Source organism: Chelonia mydas, chromosome 6 (assembly GCF_015237465.2).
Source record: "Chelonia mydas isolate rCheMyd1 chromosome 6, rCheMyd1.pri.v2, whole genome shotgun sequence".
In the NCBI taxonomy this organism is placed as follows: domain Eukaryota; kingdom Metazoa; phylum Chordata; order Testudines; family Cheloniidae; genus Chelonia; species Chelonia mydas.
In genome coordinates, this window is record NC_051246.2 from 18444658 (window position 1) to 18465662 (window position 21005).

The 21005-nt window shown below is 47.9% G+C and overlaps 1 pseudogene; it reads right to left on the reverse strand.

Moving 5' to 3' along the window:
- Positions 1-43: 43 nt before the first annotated feature.
- LOC119566341 lies at positions 44-20622 on the reverse strand (annotated as a pseudogene).
- Positions 20623-21005: the final 383 nt, after the last annotated feature.

Consider the following 21005-nt stretch of genomic DNA (forward strand, 5'->3'; position numbering starts at 1 on the left):
TTGAAATGTGGCAGGTGCCCCAGAAATCCCTTGAGGCATGCGTTCAAACTGAGAAAACCCTAAAGGCTGTCTTCTCCTTATCTTTTGCTCCCAGAGGAATCTGGTAGTGTTCACTTCGAAGATCCAGTACTGAGAACCAATGACTTCCCAGCAAACAGTCTAAGGCATCTTCTACTCGAGACATGGTGTACTGGTCAACCACAGTACGGCTGTTTAGGGTGCAGTAGTCGATACACATCCAGCTTTTCTCATTCTTTTTATGAACCATCACAGTGGGTGAGGCGGTATGGGCTGTGGGACTCTGTAATGACGCCATTTGCAATCAACTCTTGATGCAACCTCCACGCACGTCTTCCTTCTCGGAAAGAGCAACCTCCTAGAGCTCTCCCTGAAGGGTCAGGAGTCATGTGGTCTGATGTTGTGCTCTACTCCTTTTGCACATCCCACGTCCCACTCATGAAGTGAGAACACCTTGGATCTTTCACAAAGCTTCTTCCTCAGGCGATCCTTCCACTCCTCAGACCATGGGGAATCTCCAGAGTCAAACTTAGCAGGATCTATCACTGAAACTTCAGTTTCACATTGGGGTCTTACAATGGATTCAGGGTCAAAGAGATCTGCTATTTTCTGCCCTTGTGTTACAACAACATCATGACTTGTTTCATTAGCTATCAGCATAATCACCTTTTCCTGGGCTCTGGCAGGTAGGGTTATGACTCCACTAGCGACCAGCACTCCTTCCGGGAGCCGTCCCTCAGCCGGCTGCCCTACCATTGCCAATGCCCCTCTACTGCCTTTCAGCCCGGTTCTCATGACAAGCACTTCTCGCTCCGTCCTTGCAGGCACTACTAAGGGGATCGTGCCCACGTACCTCAGTGCCCCCATTGGTAACTCAGACGTCTCCTTTTTAGTGCCCTAAATTTTTCTACAGGCTTCAGCACAAAGCGTCTGGCTCATCAGACTGTTTAGATATTGGTCCCTAGCCCATTGTCTGCAGTAATCCGCGAGTACCTTGAAGAGACTGAAGTTGGTCCCCGTCAGCACAGACACATCAGAGATTCCCTGAGGGTCAGGGCACATTAACGCAGTGGAGTCTACCTCTTGTCTTACCCCAGCAACCTCCTCTGGGAATTCCAGGTGCCCGATGATGTACCCTGGGCAGGGGTATTCATCCATGCTGAGGCCACACAGACAAAGTCCTGTCAGCGGCTATATAGGCAGGTGCCTAAGCATCTGTTGGTAGAATGAGTGAAATATAATCGTCACTTGAGATCCAATGTGGAGCACTGCTTTACACTCCAACCCTTCAGTCCTCACCGTGAGCTCCGCTCGAGGCCCTGTCAGTCCTGCGGGGATCCCAGCTGGACAGTCTCTTCTAGGGGAGCCTTCAAGTCCTTTGGATCTGAGCGGCCCCCTTCCCCAGACTGTTCGGCAGTTCCTTGACCCCTCCCCACTGATCCTCAGTTTTCCATACACTAAGGAGGGATTTTCTTCATTACAGCACTTGGCAGCACTGTGCCCATCCTGACCACATCAGTAGCAGAAGAATTGTCCTTTCCCCCTTTGCCCAGGGGGGATGGTGGCTCTAAATGCTGACTTCTCCATCGCTACAGCCGGCGGCTCCTTATGCCTGGAAGTCTTAATTCGCTCAGTGGTGCTTTGCAGCTCAGCTGTCTGTTCTGTCAGGACCTGCATTTCTTGGGCAAGTTCCTCTCTGGTGCTCACCATCAGTAGAGTGGCTGTTCATAGGGGTGCTGTGCTGGCTGGCTCAGACAGTTGGGCTTCCCAAAACACACTGGCAGCCTGCCTTTCTTCCTTCTCTCTCACCTCTTTTATCAGCTGGGAGTAACTCGGGGGAGGTTCCTGCCCTTCTATTAGCCAGAGATGAAGTAGAATCGGGTGCTGACATTGAGATCCTCTTACACTTTGAGCCAGTCTGGTCTGATCCATCTGCTCAGCAGTTACTGCTCCCCTCTGGACAGCTCTCGGAAGCCGTCTCTCCAGCCTCTCTATATAGGCTGAAACCTTCTCGCCCCTTTGCTGTCGGGAATTAAGGAACTTCCAGTAACTGTCCTCAGAGCCCTCTATGCTCCCAAAGGTGTGAGCGAGGGCCTCTAGGTAGTCCCTCACACCGACCCCAGGGTCAATGAGCTTCAGGGTGCAAATCACGTCTAATGCTGGGCCCCTGATGCTCTCTATTAGACCTCTTCGCTTTTCTGCATCTGGTACAGCCCACTCCTGCAGCATTTCAGTGGCAGCTTCCAACCAGGGTTCAAACGCCTCTTCCCCAGGTATTGGGATGGGACCCAATGGGGCAAAAAACCTTAACTTACAATAGGAGCTTGCTGTAGCATGGGACAGCACACCCTTTTCCAGTGCTTTTGCCCCATCATCTGCAGAGGCTGCAGCCTGGCCACGCAGGGTAAAGCACAAAGCGTTTCCCTGATGGAGCAACAGTGACACTGGGTGGCCAGTCAGGGAAATGCGCCCATCATTTCCCCCACAGTGCAGCAGTGACACCCAGTGGACTAACTTATCTGTTAGTCTTTAAGGTGCCACCGGACTCCTTGTTGTTCCAGTGGAACGCCAGGGGAAAGCAAAAATCATTTCTCTCATGGAGCAATAGTGACACCATGTGGCCAGTCAGGGTAATGCACAGAGCACTTCTCCTATGGAGCAACAGTGACACCAGTTGGCCACTCAGGGTAAACATACAGCATTTCCCTGATGGATCAACAGTGACACCAGGTGGCCAGTTGATGTAAGTCACAAATCATTTCCCCCACAGTGCAGCAGTGACACCCAGTGGAACGTCAGGGGAATGCACAAAGCATTTCTCTCATGGAGCAATAGTGACACCATGTGGCCAGTCAGGGTAATGCACAGAGCACTTCTCCTGTGGAGCAACAATGACACCAGTTGGCCACTTGGGGTAATGCACAAAGCATTCCTCTCAAAGCGCAACAGTGACACCAGGAGGCCAGTTGGGGGAATGCACAGAGCTATTCCCCCATGGAGCAGCAGTGACACACGGTGGCCACTTGGGGTAATGCACAAACCATTTCCCTCATGAAGCAACAGTGACACCAGGTGGCCAGTCGGGCTAATGCACAAAACATTTCCCTGATGGAGCAACAATGACACCGGGTGGCCAGTCGGTGTAATGCACAGAGCACTTCCCTCATGGAACAACAGTGAAACTGGGTGGACACCTGGGGGAATGCGCCCCTTTTTCCTCTATCTTCCCTTGCTCCCCCCGGCTCCGGCCTTCTGCCCTGTGTGCCCATGCCCACTTCCTTGGCGCTTTTGCCCCTGCCCCCTTTTCTGTTGCCCCTGTTCACTGCACCCCTTCATGATACCATAGTCCTCCGCTTCCTAGTCCAGCCGGAGGAGCAGGTATCCCTGCCCTGCCTCAGTACTTGCGCACCCTCTTCCCTTCCTTGATCAGCTCCCCTGTGCTCCCATCCCATTGGCACCCTCCTCCCCTGCCTGCAGCCTAGTGGGGAGGAGTGATAGGCTTTTACCTTCTCTTTCCCTTCTTCTCCTTCCACCAGTGAAGCCCCCTGCCCCTTGCTAACATGGCGGGAAAAACTGTGTGTGGAGCCTCTCCCATTGACTCTGTGGTCCCCCGGCCACCTCCCCCGTGTCTCCCAGTGACTAATCTCTCAACCACCAGTCCAGGATCTGCCACTGGATGGCAACTTCCCCCACCATTTGAGGGGAGCCCCCTCGGCTGGTAAGAAGGTCCAGAGGAATAAAAAGGCACAGCCCCCTATGGTTGGGGATGCCCTCCCCAGATCCGACCGACGCCGATGCTTGCAGTATGTCCTGAAATGGACTCCTGACGGTCAGCATGGGTGACCGGGACTGGCTAGAGCTGCCTTTCACTCTGGCAGAGTTCTCGGAAGCCCTCCGTCTCATGCCCATCAATGGAGTTCTACCACTTCAATGACAGTGGAGTTCTACCATGTGTTCTGGCACGTCTTTGGCTCAGACCTTGTCACCCTCTGGGCTGAGTCCTTGGAGAGCAGAGTCCTCCCTCTGTTGTGCAGGTGAACCATGTTCACCTTGCTACCCAAGAAGGGGGACCTCTGTGACCGTTGGAGCCTTGCTCCTCAGCACAGACTACAAAGTCATAGTGAAGGCCATCTCGCTCCAGCTGGGGTCTGTGCTGGCGGACATGGTCCATCCCAACCAGACCATACCCAGAGATGACTGCAACTGAAAGATCTGGAGATAAAAGAAAAAGAAAAAGAGGCAGCCAGAGAGGAGGCTGCGCACAGAAGGGCCATGGAGGCAGAGGCAGCCAGGGAGGAGGCTGCGCACAGAAGGGCCATGGAGGCAGAGGCAGCCAGGGAGGAGGCTGTGCACAGAAGGGCCGTGGAGGCAGAGGCAGCCAGGGAGGAGGCTGCGCACAGAAGGGCCGTGGAGGCAGAGGCAGCCAGGGAGGAGGCTGTGCACAGAAGGGCCGTGGAGGCAGAGGCAGCCAGGGAGGAGGCTGCGCACAGAAGGGCCGTGGAGGCAGAGGCAGCCAGGGAGGAGGCTGCGCACAGAAGGGCCGTGGAGGCAGAGGCAGCCAGGGAGGAGGCTGTGCACAGAAGGGCTATGGAGGCAGAGGCAGCCATACGAACTATGGAAGTTGTATGGGACAAAACAACTTAAAACTGCCTCATATCACCCACAGGCCAATGGTTCAGTGGAAAGTTTCAGTGGGACTCTAAAATCCATGCTAGGGATGTACACTAAGAAGAGGGGCCAAAATTGGGATGGGTTATTACCATTTCTATTGCATGCGTACAGGGAGGTACCCCAGGAATCCACAGGTTTTTCCCCATTTTATCTTCTGTATGGAAGAAAAATGAGGGGGCCCCTCGATCTCATTAAAGATTCCTGGGAGGGAAACACTGAGGTAAAAGAAGAACCAGTAACTGAATATGTTCAGAGGTTTAGAAAAGAATTAAAAGACATGATGGAAATAGTTCAAAGCAATCTCCAAGAGAGTCAATCCAGGCTAAAGGCGTAGTATGATAAAAAATACTTGTAAGCGTACTTTTGAAATAGGGGATTTGGTAATGGTATTAAGCCCTGCGAAAAAGTATAAAGTGCAAAACTCTTAGGAGGGACCCTTCGAGGTAATAGAAATGGCAAATGAGGACACGTATCAAGTTAAAAAGCCCCTTGATGATGCTCTCCCACAGCTTGTGCATGTGAACAGGCTGAAAGTCTATCACGACAGAGAGGCCATAGTAAAGGTGATCTGTTGTATGGAAGGGGAAACTGAGGCATGCCCATTCATTGATTTGATGGCTGAATGCCAAGAGGGTTCAACTATGGGAAGCGTTGAGATCTGCAACGAGTTGACACCAGCTGAAAGGGGGGAGGTGTTGTCAGTGCTGCAAGGATACAGTGAGGAGTTTTCCAACAAGCCAGGAAAAACACACATGCTAACCCACAAAATCCTTACAGTAGGGTCACAACCACCCCCTTCCAGGCCTTAGAGGGCCACTGGCAAGGTACAAGAACAAATTCGTACAGAGATACACAATATGTTGGACCTGGGAGTGATTAAAGAGTCTGACAGCTCTTGGGCATCCCCTGTAGTCTTGGTCCCTAAAAAGGACAACTCTGTAAGATTTTGTGCTGACTACAGAAAGCTTAATGCTGTTACAGTACCAGATGCATACCCTTTGCCTAGGATTGATGACATGCTGGATATACTGAGCAAAGCCAAATAGCTCAGCACCTTTGATCTAATATGGGGTTACTGGCAAATCCCTCTGGATGAGGATGCCCAGAAAAGATCTGCTTTTATCACTGACATCGGCCTCTATGAATTCACAATGTTACCTTTTGGTTTGGTCAATGCTGGTGCGACCTTCTAGAGGCTGGTCAACAAAGTGTTAAATAGTTTACAGAATTTTGCAAGGGCATACATAGATGACATAGCGGTGTTCAGTGACTCATGGGACAATCATAAACAACACCTGGGAATTGTGCGGTCCAAACTCAAGGAGGCTGGTCTAACCGTAAAGCCCTCTAAAAGCAAAAGAGGAGCAGCCAGAGTCCCTTATTTGGGACATTGGGTTAGGGGGGAGGACAGATAACCCCTGATCCCCTTAAAGTGGAAGCCACTGTAAATTGGCCTGTGCCCCAAACTAAAAGAAAGGTCCAATCATTCATCGGTCTGGCAAACTATTACAGAAGGTTTGCGTGTGAGTTCAGCGACATTGTATCCCCAATCACAAACTTGTGTAAAAAGCACCAACCCAATAAGGTGGTTTGGTCAGAGGCATGCCAGAAGGGTTTTGATAAGATAAAGACAATCTTCTCTGGAAAACCTGTACTACCCAGTCCTGACTTTGAAAAAACTTTGAGCTATGTACAGATGCCTCTGACATTGGTGTGGGTGCTGTACTGATGCAGACAGGGGAAGGTAACAAAAAACACCCAAGTGCCTTCTTGAGTAAAAAGCTGTCACCAATGGAACAAAATTTCTCTGTCATTGAAAAGGAAAGTTATCCTATGGTGTGGGCAGTTAAACAGTTGAGGCCCTATCTCTTTAATAGAAAGCTTAGGATACTGACAGACCAGTCACCCTTGGTATGGCTAAACAGAACCAAAGTTCACAAACTCCAAACTTCTGTGCTGGAGCCTGAGCCTGCAGGAGTCTGACATGGAAATTATACACATAAAGGGAAGGGAAAACCTGATAGCAGACGCCCTGTCCAGGAAAGAGGACCCTGGGTGCACTGCCTTTGAGATAGTCAGTGACTAACCCTCTTGTAGTAAACTAAGAGGAGAGGTGTGACACTCTGTACCTCGGGGGAACACCCTACACCCCCATGTTCATCTTTATAAAAGGATTGTGTGGTATCCAATGCAAAGTTTGTCATGTCATGTCGGGTGTCTTCGGAAGGCTCATGATGCACGGAGCATGGTTGTTATAGTGATGTTATGGTAATTGTTACAGTAACGTTATAGTAATGTCATAGGTTATAATTTCATGTATATAGTTATGAGGCTGAAAATGTATCCTCATGGCTTAAAGCAAGCCCATGCAAAAACTCTCCAGGAGCAGAGAGGCAGTTCACACCTCGTCAGGGCATGGATGGGACAAACCCAGCCAACCTCACAGGAACAATGGACACTGGCTTAGGCAGCAAGAAAAGAATCTGTTAGACCCTCGAGGGAGTCACCCCCCTTCCTTTGGGCAGTTTGGGACTGCAATGAGGTAATGCTCACCTGACTCTGAAGGGGTGGGGGCAAAGACAAGAGGGAAGAAAGAACAGGATGAAAGCAGGGGACATGCTTTGAGCAGGGGGTTGGACTAGATGACCTCCTGAGGTCTCTTCCAACCCTAATAGTCTATGATTCTATAAAAGGGAGAGACATTTTGCCATGATCCCTCTCCTTCCACCTACATCTACAGACACCACCACCAAGCAACTGAAATACTGATCAAAGGGGAGAGCCTGACTGAAAAGTAACCAGACCACTCAACATGGATCTTTATAGTTAATAAATCTGTTTGTTTATTCTACCTGAAGCAGTGTGTTTGGTTTGCAGTGTGTCAGAGGCTCCCCTTGGGATAACAAGCCTGATACATATCAATTTCTTTGTTAAATTGATATTTGAGCCCGTGGCTTAACAAGGTTCGTTCAGTTGAGGGTGGCCCCCTCATTTGGGACAGGTTAAACACAGTCCTGATTTCCTGTATTTCTACAATAATTACAACATTGTCAACCATATTTCACTACCCCTGCATTCAGTACTAAGGTGATTTGTACCCAACACCAACCAAAGTTGATCACCTTGACACCGCTGTGTCTGTTAAATATTTAAACAGATCAGGAGCAAACTGTATTTACATAAACACACCCAAAGGCTCTCCTCCTCCCAGCTAGCTGTCAGGGAAGCATTCATTCAGACCCTGCTTACATAGGCGTCAGACATCTCTACCCAACCTTCCTTCTTGAAACCTGTGATCCATTTTGCTTCTTTGTTGAAAGCTTTCGAGGGGGGCATGGAAAATAAATTCTGCCCATTAACGAGACTAGCACCAAATTCCTGGTGCCAGTGATGTGTGGCACCAAGAGAGACCTGAATAGGGTGGTTTCCAGGAGCACTCTTTCATTCCAGGCCAGCTCTGCTCAACCAAACTCTAAGGAAAAGAGACTTTTCCATATCCAATGTAGCATGGTCAGATCTGGCCAGTACCAAGCCCTTTTGCTGGGGCTGTTGCTCAGCGTAGACAGCTTCATTCCCAGCCACGTCAAAAAACTCATCCTTCCCCTGGTGTTAATTGCTTATCCCAGCAGGCCCCGTCTATAGCACACTGAGCCGGGGGTGCAGCCAAGTCTGGCCCAGTAGCCTAATGACTTTAGCTCTGTGCTCCCCTGCTATTTCCTAATGAGCTTCCTGTGCTGTAGCTCCCCAGCCTGAAGATGCTCATGGGCTTTAATGATTCACACTCCCTACCCTACCTGGAGTGGAAGGGATAGGATACAGAGGGACCTAGACAAATTAGAGGATTGGGCCAAAAGAAATCTAATGAGCTTCAACAAGGACAAGTGCAGAGTCCTGCACTTAGGACGGAAGAATCCCATGCACCGCTACAGACTAGGGACCACGTGGCTCGGCAGCAGTTCTGCAGAAACGGATTACAGTGGCTGAGAAGCTGGATCTGAGTCAACAGTGTGCCCTTGTTGCCAAGAAGGCTAATGGCATTTTGGGCTGTATAAATAGGAGCATTGCCCCTAGATAGAAGGACATGATCGTTCCCCTCTATTCGGCATTGGTGAGGCCTCATCTGGAGTAGTGTGTCCAGTTTTGGGCCCCACACTACAAGAAGGATGTGGAAAAATTGGAAAGAGTCCAGCGGAGGGCAACAAAAATGATTAGGGGGCTGGAGCACATGACTTATGAGGAGAGGCTGAGGGAATTGGGATTATTTTGTCTGCAGAAGAGAAGAATGAGGGGGGGATTTGATAGCTGCTTTCAACTACCTGAAAGGGGGTTCCAAAGAGGATGAATCTAGACTGTTCTCAGTGATGGCAGATGACAGAATAAGGAGCAATGGTCTCAATTTCCAGTGGGGGAGGTCTAGCTTGGATATTAGGAAACACTATTTCATTAGGAGGGTGGTGAAGCATTGGAATGGGTTACCTAGGGAGGTGGTGGAATCTCCTTCCTTCGAGGTTTTTAAGGTCAGGCTTGACAAAGCCCTGGCTGGGATGATTTAGTTGGGGTTGGTCCTGCTTTGAGCAGAGGTTGGACTAGATGACTTCTTGAGGTCCCTTCCAACCCTGATATTTTATGATTCTATGACATATGCCTGTCCTGCTGTCTAGCACCCTGGAGCTGAATGGGAGCTGCCTGATTGCACAGTAGTCGGGGTGGTTTTAGTTTTGGCACCTGTTATACGTCAGGTTTAACTTCCTTGAAACTGGTAGGTATAACCACCACCCTTCATTTAAGATAATAGAAACCGTTAAGCTCCTTTATAAAAATAACAGTGGTCTCCAGCCAAAACAAAGGCACAGGAGAGTCTGCACGTGGGCAGAGGAGTTTTGCTGGGTATTGGTTGGTGGAGGGCGCTGTGTGAGAGAGAAGCAACAAACACACCAGAGAAGCAAGAAGAAGGCAGCAAGAAAGCTTCAGACACAGGCTGAAGAAGCACTGAGCATGACCCTTTGCAAAGCCTAGAGAGAGAGGTTTTGGGCAGAGTGCTGGCTGAAAGGGCCTCGGAGCTGGGAGTACAGAAACTGTCTCCTGTTGTTTGATTTCTCCTGTACATTCTGGGTAAATAGGCAGGCTTGCATCAAAGATATCTGACTCCATCACCAATGGCTCCTCCTAATGGAAACAACCTAGACGTTGACTTGCCACTCAGGTCAAAAGAGGTGGTCTTGGGAACTGTATTCAGTTTTCCTCCCCACCAGGAAGTTTGGGAGAGGGGCACTGCAGAAGCCCATGTTCTGTTCACCAGAGGCAATTGGAAGTGGGTCACTGAAGAATTAGGATCTCTTTCAGAGATCAGTGTACAGCCCATTGTCCATCTTGCCCATTGTCTTTCCCCCCAGCTAGTGTGAACATTTGCTTTGGTTCAGAAATAAGACTCTTAGAGAACAAAATTGGGCACATTTTCACTTTTTTTTTACAAAGTATTTTTGAACCAAAAATGCAACGTTTTGAAAATGAAAACCATTTAAGGTCAGAAATTCAGTGATCTCTGGGTTGATTAAATTGGGGTCCACTAAGGAAGCATGGATAGCTGACACTTGTCCTCCGGTGTCCCTCCACGCAGTGACCTTCTTCCCGCCCACACTCACGGTTTCCCTCCGCTCCAAGGGTATCTGGGAGGTATCTGGGCCTGAGGACCTCTGGTGTGATTCCGGTGCAATGAACTGTAATCTGTTGGGGTTCTTGGGGCAGCTGGCCTTTACATCCCCCGTCTCGTTGCATTTAAAACATCGTCCAGCTGACGGATCATTGGGGCGAGGTGGGTTTCTGGAGAATGGTGTGGCAGGACGATAAGGTGTCTGGAGGATTCCTTGGGGGGTAGGTGGGGCCTTGGGCTGCCCCCGGTAGTAGGGTGTGGTCTGAGGTTGTCCCTTCTGGATATCCGCTCCAACTGCGACCAGTTTTTTTCTTCTCTGCCACCTCCACCCATTTGGCTCCAATCTCCCTCACCTCAATTATAGTTTTGGGCTTCCCATCTAGGATGTATCTTTCTATTTCCTCAGGAACACCCTCTAAGAACTGTTACATTTGCATTAGGAAGGGCAAATCTGCTGGAGATTTAACACATGCTCCTGATATCCAGGCATCCCAATGTTTCACAATGTGGTAGGCATGTCGGGTAAATAACACGTCTGGTTTCCACCTTAGGGCTCTGAACCGCCGATGAGAATGCTCGGGGGTTAGCCCCATTCTGACTCTCGCCTTGGCTTTAAACAGTTCATACTGGTTCATTTGTTCCTTAGGCATTTCAGCCGCCACCTCAGCTAAGGGTCCACTGAGCTACGGCCTCAGCTCTACCATGTATTGGTCTGTAGAGATGTTGTACCCAAGGCAGGCCCTTTCGAAGTTTTCTAAGAAGGCCTCGGTATCATCGCCTGCCTTGTAGGTGGGGAACTTTCTGGGATGGGAAGTGGTACCTGGACAAGGATTGCTAGGGTTTGTTGGTATATTCTGCTGAGCCTTTGCCTTCTCCATCTCCAGTGCATGCTTGCTCTCTTTTTCCTTTGCCTCCAGTTCTTTGTCCTTTGCCTCCATTTCCCTCCTGTGAGCTGCCTCCATTTCTTTTTCCCTGGCTCCATTTGCATCCATCTCCATCCGCATGAGTTCTATCCATCTTTCATATTCCTTTTGTTTTTCCTCAGCCTCCAATCTCGCTAATTCCAGCTTTTGTTGAACCATGGAGTTTGTCATCCTAACCTCTCTGTTTTTAACTAACTTTACACCCAAGAGTTAGAAAGAAACAAAAAACTTGGCTTGTAAAATTTTGCTGTGCTGTAATAAGATACCTATATTCTCTGATAGTGATTGTCAGCCGACAGAGGAATCCTAAAAAAAAACCCAAAAAACCTAACACCTTTGTCTCCAGGCAAATATGCAGAAAACCCCTCTAGTTGCTCTTAGGTAAAAAAAAAAAAATCTTCTGGTCTGTGAAGACTGGTGAATTTCCCTGCAGGAGGTTAACTACCCTGCCTTTAGGCAGAGGAAACTCCAGCTCACCAGAGACAATTCGCTTTTGTCTCTGCTCTGGCCCCAAAGCAGAAAAAAAAACTAGCTGCTTTCAGCCAAAACCCTGCTTTTCAGCAGCCCAAAGGAAAAAAAAATTTCCTTTTCAAATCTGTGCTCCTTCTTCAAAAAATCAAAATCCTAAAAAAAACCAAAAACTAACACCTTTCTCTCCAGGCAAATAGGCAGAAAACCCCTCTAGTTGCTCTTAGGTAAAAAAACAACTTCAGGTCTGTGAAGTCTTGTGAATTTCCCTGTTAGAGGTTAACTACCCTGCCTTTAGGTAGAGAAAACTCCAGCTCACAAAAGACAATTCCCTTTTGTCTCTGCTCTGGTACCAAAGCAGAGAAAAAAAAAACTCCAACTACTTCCAATTGGAAACCTGCTTTCCAGCAGCCCAAAGGAAAAAAATTCCCTTTTAAAATCTGTGTTTCTGGTTCAAAAATCTCAAATTGATCTCAAAATGATTTCAAGTTGATCCCACCGCTCTGCCACCATGTCAAGGTTCCTTCCCCACTCTGAACTCTAGGGTACAGATTTGGGGACCTGCATGAAAACCTCCTAAGCTTACTTTTACCAGCTTAGGTTAAAACTTCCCCAAGGTACAAACTATTTTACACGTTGCCCTTGGACTTTCGCTGCCACCACCAAACGTCTAACTGGGTTTATTATTTGGAAAGAGCCATTTGGTAACGTCTTTCCCCCAAAATCCTCACCAAAGCCTTGCACCCCTCTTCCTGGGGAAGGTTTGACAAAAATCCTCACCAATTTGCATAGGTGACCACAGACCCAAACCCTTGGATCTTAAGAACAATGAAAAGAAGCATTCAGCTTCTTACAAGAAGAATTTTAATAGAAGAAAATGTAAAAAGAATCACCTCTGTAAAATCAGGATGGTAAATACCTTACAGGGTAATTAGATTCAAAACATAGAGAATCCCTCTAGGCAAAACCTTAAGTTACAAAAAGACACAAAGACAGGAATATCCACTCCTTTCAGCACAGCTTATTTCCTCAGCCATTTAAAGGAATTATAGTCGAACGCATATCTAGCTAGATTACTTACTAAATTCTAAGAATCCATTCCTGTTCTGTCCCCAGCGAAAGCATCACACAGACAGACCCTTTGTTTCTCCCCCCATCCAGCTTTGAAAGTATCTTGTCTCCTCGTTGGTCATTTTGGTCAGGTGCCAGCGAGGTTATCCTAGCTTCTTAACCCTTTACAGGTGAAAGGGTTTTTCCTCTGGCCAGGAGGAATTTTAAAGGTGGTTACCCTTCCCTTTATATTTATGACAGTGACTTACTTTGTTCTGTTTGTTATTACTTGGAACCACTTAAATCCTACTTTTTATACTTAATAAAATCATTTTTGTTTATTAATGAACCCAGAGTAAGTGCTTAAAACCTGAGGGAGCAAACAGCTGTGCATATCTCTCTATCAGTGTTATAGAGAGCAGACAATTTATGAGTTTACCCTGTATAAGCTTTATACAGAGTAAAACGGATTTATTTTGGGTTTGGGTCCCATTGGGAACTGGGTGTCTGGATGCTGGAGATAGGTGACCTGCTGAGCAGTTTTTGGTTAAAGCTGCAGCTCTGGGGGCGTGGACCAGACCTGGGTCTATGTTGCAACAGGCTAGCGTGTCTGGCTCAACAAGGCAGGGTTCTGGAGTCCCAAGCTTGCAGGGAAAATGGGCTCAGAGGTAACTTCAGCATGTCACGTGACACTCCCAAGGGAACTCTGTGACCGAACCCGTCACAGCTGCTTTTGGGGAATTCTAATGCAAACGTTGCAGGGGTCACTCAGTGTGAGAGGCACTATAGGAACGTGGATCTCACTGCAGTAGATGGGCTGTTTCCAGCCCTGACTTACGAGCTCAGGTAGACAGAGAAGAGGTCCTGGTTCACCAAACCCTCATTCATCATGTTGTCGAAGACGGGGGTAGCTCTAGAAGAGGCGATGCTTGGGAAGGCCAGACCCAGGATCCCATCAAATTCGAAGTACTCAAAGGTTTCACTCAGGCCAAAGATCTGTTTGGTGTCCACAATGCCTCCAATCTTGGGGGAGGGATGGGGACAATCAGACACATGCTGTACCTGAGGAGAAGCTGCTAAGTCCTACCAGAGGGAACTTCATGGGTGGGAAGTTTTCAGAAGCTGAACTCTGCTCTCTCCCACATATGGGAACAGCCTATGAATGACTGGGTTACGTGCGTAGGCGCTAATGGGTCTGACTTTGATTTCATTCTTTGTGGAGTCGTTCAGCTGAAGTGGGCAGTTACCAGCATGAGATCAGAATGAGGCCCCAGCATTAAGAATAGTTTCAATGGGTATTATATGTATGAACAATCCTATAAAGCCCCTTTGATCACCTAGGATTTCGCAGTTGTTCCTATTCTGGATGCCACACTCACTCCACACTTCATGCCAACAGCAGAGAGAAAACTGAGATCCTCCTGCTCTAAAAGCCTCCCTGCCATACAAAGGCACTAACTGCATACAGCAGAGCAGCTCTGTTCCATACAGTAGGGAGCAGTGGTGCTGTACACCCTACCCTCTTCAATATGAGTCAACATATGAGCTGCACTCTGCTTGTAAGTGGGTAAAATAGAGTGAGCATGGTACAAAAATGCAGATGATCTCTGGCTTGCTCTTGTGTCTCCCACCTCTTTCTCTGGCTTTATCTCCTCTCTTCTCTACCCTTCTCTATCCCCCTCTCCCAGTTCACTCCATGTGGAATTCCTCTTTAGATTCCCAGATGCGTCCTGTCCTTATAACTCCTAATCTTAATCCTTTCTTGTGATTTACCTGGACGGTGTCGTACGCCAGGAATCCGGTCATGCTGCCACTGCCATACTGGATGGAGAGACTCTCATTAGTGGCCTCATAGGTGGAGGAGTCTGATGGGTTGAATTGGTTGTGGTTTGCTGCAAGTACAGAAGAGTCAGATGGTCACAGACGGACACTTGTAACTCTCCCCATGTGCTGTATAGAGAGCCTGGATGCCTAAACAGGCTATGAATTCCTTAGTGGGGACAGGGTGCCGAAGAGTCAAGCATTGCAGCGCTCAGCACTGCCACACCTAAGTGCCTTTGTGGATCTAGCTTCGGGTCTGACTAGGGCCTGTTTTCCCTCTGACACCATGCAGCACGTGGAGGGATAATGGAGGGAGACCTACTGCTCTCTGGCTTCTGAGGTGGATAAAAATAGATGATTTTAAAAATCCTATTTAAAATTAACCTTCACATTAGGACAACATATGTTAAGGTCTAAACTTACTAAAATCCACTAAAATCATATAAATTACATACAAAAGTTACTATTAAGCAGTGTATGTTTTCTGCCTTTAAAGAAAGTCAATGGAACTGGTGGAATTTCAGTGCTCTCATAATCTGGAAACACAATTTCTTCAAGTGCTAAACAAGCTTTTGACAGCAGTAGGCTCTTCTGCAAGTGCAAAGAGAATACTTTCTTTATATCCGTTTATTAACTAGTTCAGTTCATGGACTAGTTCATTCCAATTTAAGAAACTAATTGGAAATTGAAAAGTGAGAATGCTTGTTTTCCTCTTCCAATCTCTGAGTAAAAACTAGGTGCGAGAGGATGAGCTCTGCAAGTTCTAAAATCTTGAAGGACACGCTGATCAGAAACAATCAGTTCAATTCACTAACTACAGATAACACTTCCTTTGTTTCATAAATCTGTTATTTTTAAATGCAAAACATGTTTTGATAAATTTTTCTTTCTTATGTATCCAGCCCATTCAAAGGAGTTTTAACTAATTTTTTTTAAAAGCTGGATTTTGCATTTTAAAGTGAATTCCAATTTCCATGCAAATTGAGTTTGACACAAACCAAAAAGTAATTACATAGTGAATAAAAAATGCATCCCTCAGCATTCTCTAAAATAATTGAAAAACGTACAAATTGTTTATCTGAATAATTGTATATTAAGCTATATAATTGCGTAAATAAATGTGTATTGCCAACCTTCCTGATTTCGCCGGGAGTCTCGCAGAATCAGGCCCTATCTCCTGGAGGCTACTGAAGCCAATCCGGGAGATTTTAGGCAGCTAAAAGTCCGGCGGCACAGCAGGGCTAAGACAGCCTCCCTGCCTGTCCTGGCCCTGTGCTGCTTCCAGAAGCAGCCAGCATGTTCCTGAGGCCCCTGGTGGAGAGGTGGGGGGTTTCTGTGCACTCCCCCCACCTCCAGCACTAACTCCGCAGCTCCCATTGGCCAGGAACTGCAGCCAATGGGAGCTGCAGGGTAGGTGCCTGCAGGCAAGGGCAGCGCGCAGAGACCCCTCTCCCCCTCCCCCTCCCCAGGGCCATGCTGGCTTCTTCCAGGAGCAGCGTGGGACCAGGGCAGGCAGAGAGCCTGCCTTAGCCCTGCTGCGCCACCGACCGGGAGCCACCCGAAGTAAGCGCCTCCTGGCCAGAGCCTGCACCCTACACCCCAAACCCCTGCCCCAGCCCTGAGCCCCCTCCCGCACCCAAACACCCTCCCAGAGCTCGCACCCCATACCCCCTCCTCCACCCCGACCCCCAGCCCTGAGCCCCCTCCCTCACTGAAACTCCCTCCCAAAGCCTGAATTCTGCACCCCTACCCCAGCCCAGAGCCCCCTCCTGCACCCAAACTCCTTCCCAGAGCCCACGCCCCTCACCCCCTACTGCACCCCAATCGCCTGCCTAGGCTTAGCCCAGAGACCCCTCCCACACTCCCAAACCCTCGGCCTGCACCCCAAGCCCCCTGCCCCAGCCTGGTGAAAGTGAGAGAGGTTTGGGGAGAGTGAACGACAGAGGGAGGGGGGATGGTGTGAGTAGGGTGGGGCCTCAACATGTTTATAGTGGTAACAAACCAGTGAGAATCAACTTCCTTTAGAAAAATAACTAAAAAGTACAAATGCAAAGCAAGATTAAAATCAATTATTTCAATTAAGGTTCCTCCTTGCTAATGTAAATCTCTATGATTTCAATCAACCTGCCCAGCTGGAATGTCAAGGCAAGAGGCATTACAGGTGACTTACTGCAGGCTGTGCTGGAGCAATATAGAGCCGGTGTCGAAAAGGACAGAGAACTCCTGGGCTGGGGTGCCAATGGAGATGGTTCCATAATACTCGATCTGCCAAAGCAGGACAAAGAACGATGTAAAGAGAGGGAACCATTGCCATCCAAGGGCTAGATCCTCAGCTGGTATAAAACTTTATAGCTACCCAAGCTGATTTACACCAGCTGAGGGTCTGGGCTATGGTGCCCTCACTACAGGCTCAGCCTGACCTGGTGTTCCTCTGCCATCACTTTGCCAAGCATGGCTCCTAGCACCTACTGGCATCTGAGGCACAGAGTCATTTAGCCCTAGTCCCCATAAATAACAGTGTGTGAGAGGGGCCGGTGAGTAGGGGGGAGCCAGCAGACCCTGGGAGTGCTGTTCCCAGTGCTCTTCTTAATCCCATCTGTCATAAAAATAAAGGGAAGGGTAACCACCTTTCTGTATACAGTGCTATAAAATCCCTCCTGGCCAGAGGCAAAACGCTTTCACCTCTAAAGGGTTAAGAAGCTAAGATAACCTTGCTGGCACCTGATCAAAATGACCAATGAGGAGACAAGATACTTTCAAATCAGGATGGGGGGAAAACAAAGGGTTCATCTGTCTGGGTGATGCTTTTGCCGGGAACAGATCAGGAATGCAGTCTCAGAACTTCTGTTAGTTAGTAAGTAATCTAGCTAGAAATGCGTAAGATTTCCTTTTGTTAAATGGCTGGTAAAATAAGCTGTGCTGGATGGAAGGTATATTCCTGTTTTTGTGTCTTTTTGTAATTTAAGGTTAATTCTCTATGTTTTGAATCTGATTACCCTGTAAGGTATTTACCATCCTAATTTTACAGAGGTGATTCTTTTACCTTTTCTTTAATTAAAATTCTTCTTTTAAGAACCTGATTGATTTTTCATTGTTCTTAAGATCCAAGGGTTTTGGGTCTGTGTTCACCTGTACAAATTGGTGAGGATTTTTAACAAGCCTTCCCCAGGAAAGGGGGTGTAGGGCTTGGGGGGATATTTTGATGGAAGAAGTCTCCAAGTGGGCTCTCTCCCTGTTCTTTGTTTAACACGCTTGGTGGTGGCAGCATACGATTCAAGGACAAGGCAAAGTTTGTACCTTGAGGAAGTTTTTAACCTAAGCTCGTAAAAATAAGCTTAGGGGGGTCTTTCAAGAAGGTCCCACATCTGTACCCTAGAGTTCAGAGTGGCAAAGGAACCTTGACACCATCCAATCAGGGCTGGGTGGCCCAGCACAGGTTCTTGGCAGCAGGAAGATGAGAGCTTGGTTGGAAGCACATGGGTAAGGGAGTGTGTTGGGGCACTTTTGAGAGGAGGAGAGATCAGCTCTTGGCAGAGGAGTGGGAAGCTTTGATGAGGAGAGGGAGGCTACAAGACCTGCTCTCCTGCCATACTCACATCCATGTAGTTTGTTAGGGGCTCACTGGCATCCTCGTTGGCCAGGCTGGGGAAATACTTGGAGGCCGGGTTGTAAAGGTGTTTCTTCAGGAATCCTCCAGCAAGCCATGTTCCTTAAGGTTCTGCCTCAGGGATTTCATCTTCTTCAGGGAGACCCTAATCAATAAGGGTGGGGAGAGAGACTGATCAGTAACAAATAAGCAGTAGGCAAACCTTATGGCCAGGGAATACTGTGCAATCCAGCTTTTACATTGCACTGAGACCCCTTAGTACACCTAGGATTATCAAAGGAGCGTAAAGGAGTTGGAGTCCCAGTGCACTGAAAGTCAATGGGAGTTGGGCACATAATTCCCATAGGACCCTTGGAAAATTCCAGCACATGTGTACTAGAGATGACAGAGAGATGACCCAGCGGAAATAGACAAGATGGACAAAGGAAGTATTATCAGCCGCCTTGACTCCGTTGACCACACTGTTCTGCTTGAAATCACGTTCTCCCTTGGCTTCCATGTCTCTCTACTCTCATGGTTCTCCCTCCTATATCTGTAATCACTCTTTGATGTCTTCAGTGGATCCACCCTTCATCTTTCTGGAAGGATCCTTTGTCCCTGTCTGTTATCCTTCTATCCCTTATCTCTGAGCAATCTTATCCACAAACATAAATTCCACTACTATATCTATACCGATAACTCACAAATCTACCGCCCTTGGCTAGACCTTTCTCCTCATGTCCAAACTGAAATCTTGGCCTTGTACGCCAGGCTTGATGGGAGTAATTGAACATGGGGGAAGCCTCATTTTTTGGGAGACAGGGTTAGAGAGGTTAATAGATCAGCCGACTGAACACAGAATGTCTGTGCTAACCAGGACAGGTAAGTGGGTGGTAAGCCAAGAGAGAATGGCTGAACTAGCCAATATAAGGCAGGGAACATCAAGGGAATCATTTACAAAGTACAGGGTAACAATGGACAAGATAAGATGGGAACATAAAGATGCGTAAGTCGCACATGGCATGGATAGAGCATGCTGTACAGGGATTGGTTCCTACAAAGTAACCAAGCCAATCCCTAAATGTGTGATACAATACATAGTAAATGCAATGAATGTGATGTGTAAATCTATGTAAAGGAAGCAGGGTTGTTTGTGTAACTCTGGATCCTTGATGCAAGAAATTCCAACAGGCCTGTCTCCCTGACATTCCCTCATGGATGTCTCACAGTCAGCTCCACCTCAGCATGACTAAAACAGAGCTCCTAATTTTCCTCCTCCCATCAAGCCCTCCCTCACTATCTCTTTCCTTGATCACTGTCGGCAACCACCCCATCCTGCCTCTCACACAGGCCATAACCTGAGGTCATCTTCAACATGGACTTTTCTCTAGCTCCTCACATCCAGGTTATGTTTAAATCTTGCCAAATCTTCTTGCATAAGCTCTCTGAGATGCAGCCTTTTCTTCAGACAACTATAGCTCTCGTCCCAGCTCTCCTCATTTCATGCCTCAGTTGCTGCAACATTCTTTTCCCTGGCCTTGACAAATGCCGTCTTGCCCTACTCATGCACATTCAGAATGCTGCTGCAAAGATAATTTTCCTAGTGTGTCACTTTGACCACGTGTGATGTTGTGTCCTCCCAACACTCCCCTTGAAGGGGTTAAGGTAGGCCAGAGGGGCCAGAGCAGGCTGGGGCCAGGTCACTCCACTTCCCGCAGGACGCAGAGCGGGGGCTGCAGAGGGCACCAAAATGGCTAGGTTCCTCCCCGTAAACATCTGCAAAGCTACCTCACTGTCCTCCTTCAAATCCCTCCTTAAAACCTCTCCTCTGTCAAGATGCCTATAAAAAACCCAACATGAATAAAAGTTTGGCTGCTGGTATGCAGAGACCACTGTCCCTCATGTACTTGTACTCCCCCATCGGTCTGTCTGGATCCATCTGTCCTCTCTTCTCTAATTCTAAGGTTGTTATCTACTTAGGGAAGGGACAGGCTTCCAGTGCCTAGCACAATGGAGTTCTGATCCATGACTTGTGGGTCCTACATGCTGTGATAATACAAATAATAAACACTAATATTATCACAGAGAACTGATCCCCAGAGAGAGACTCTGTCACTTGCCCATGGTCACAGAGGGGGTCTGTATTAGAGCCAGGAATTAACCCAGATCTCTCAAGTGCCACTCCTGTGCCTTAACCACAAGACCTGCCTTCCTCATTCCTCCGCTACAACACAAAGCTAAGGGGTAGTTCCCAGCTGCTGCCTATACATAAATGGAGAGTACAGAAGAGAATGAGAGAAGTGCAGACATTCCACTTGATAATCACACATTGCTATGTAGAAAGCCGAGTTCAGCAGCCCAAAGTGGTGTGTTCCCACAATACTCACCCTGCACTGAGAGAGCGCCACCAAACTCAGGAGCAGAAGCCACTTCATGATGTTTTCTGACACGCAAGCCAGTGGTGATGAGTGGTGAATGTAGAGAAATGCCTGGGTGCTGCTTCTTATAAACACACAGCCCAGAGCTTTTCTTATCAAATTAATAACCCTGATAAGAAATGTAAATCTTCCCGATAAGATCTTCCAAAATGTCCTTAAACAAAATTTTGGAGAACACTCAAAGTCCATAGATTTCCACCTTCACTTGGCTGTGACCTCAAAATGGGGCATCATCTAGAGGGAAGGTGTGAGTGTTCAGGAACATCTAAGCTTTGAAAAGCAATACCTGTGGGTTGTTTTAAAGAATGGGACAGAAGGCACAGAAGAATTGGAATGGGATACGGAGACATTCACTGCTTGGTTCTTCATTCCAGTCTGGC